This window comes from Penaeus monodon, chromosome 21 (genome assembly GCF_015228065.2).
Source record: "Penaeus monodon isolate SGIC_2016 chromosome 21, NSTDA_Pmon_1, whole genome shotgun sequence".
Lineage (NCBI taxonomy): Eukaryota > Metazoa > Arthropoda > Malacostraca > Decapoda > Penaeidae > Penaeus > Penaeus monodon.
In genome coordinates, this window is record NC_051406.1 from 18,923,072 (window position 1) to 18,923,591 (window position 520).

The 520-nt window shown below is 39.6% G+C and overlaps 1 protein-coding gene across 1 annotated transcript in view; it reads left to right on the forward strand.

Annotated features, from left to right (window-relative positions):
• LOC119586299 (ovalbumin-related protein X-like) overlaps positions 1-520 on the forward strand; it is a 52,031-nt gene that overhangs the window by 15,239 nt on the left and 36,272 nt on the right. The window lies entirely within an intron of this gene.

Below are 520 nucleotides of genomic sequence, written 5' to 3' on the forward strand. Positions count from 1 at the left end.
TCCATGGCACTCTCAACAATCCCCCAGACTCCCCAACATCGAAGGGACAGGGCGGGGCAACACCTGCAACAGGCAAGCGCATGACACCACCAGACGCGTGGACAGAGAACCGGAAGCTCTATCAGCCACAGTGTAAGATAAGGCATTATTAGTGACAATTTACCACCTTGTGCTAAGATATGAAACACCTTTGTGAGCTGTATCCCTTGATATAATGCTCATGGTATTCAGAGCTCTGCCACCTGAAACACTTTAACACTTCATCCCTACATACAGTAAGGTACTGAACGTTGTATGAACTTGCAATCATAGACACACACTATACATACGAATTCTTTTCAATAGAATTTTACATTTTATAGTCGTGTTTAGTATTTCATTTCATAGCGATAGTTTCTAATCATAGCTCATAGTCGTTTGCATTTGACTTGGTTTTTATTATTTTGTAGGAAAAATTAATTATGAGGAGAAATGGTCAAATGATATTCCATCATTCTAACTGTAACACGAAGTATAGGTT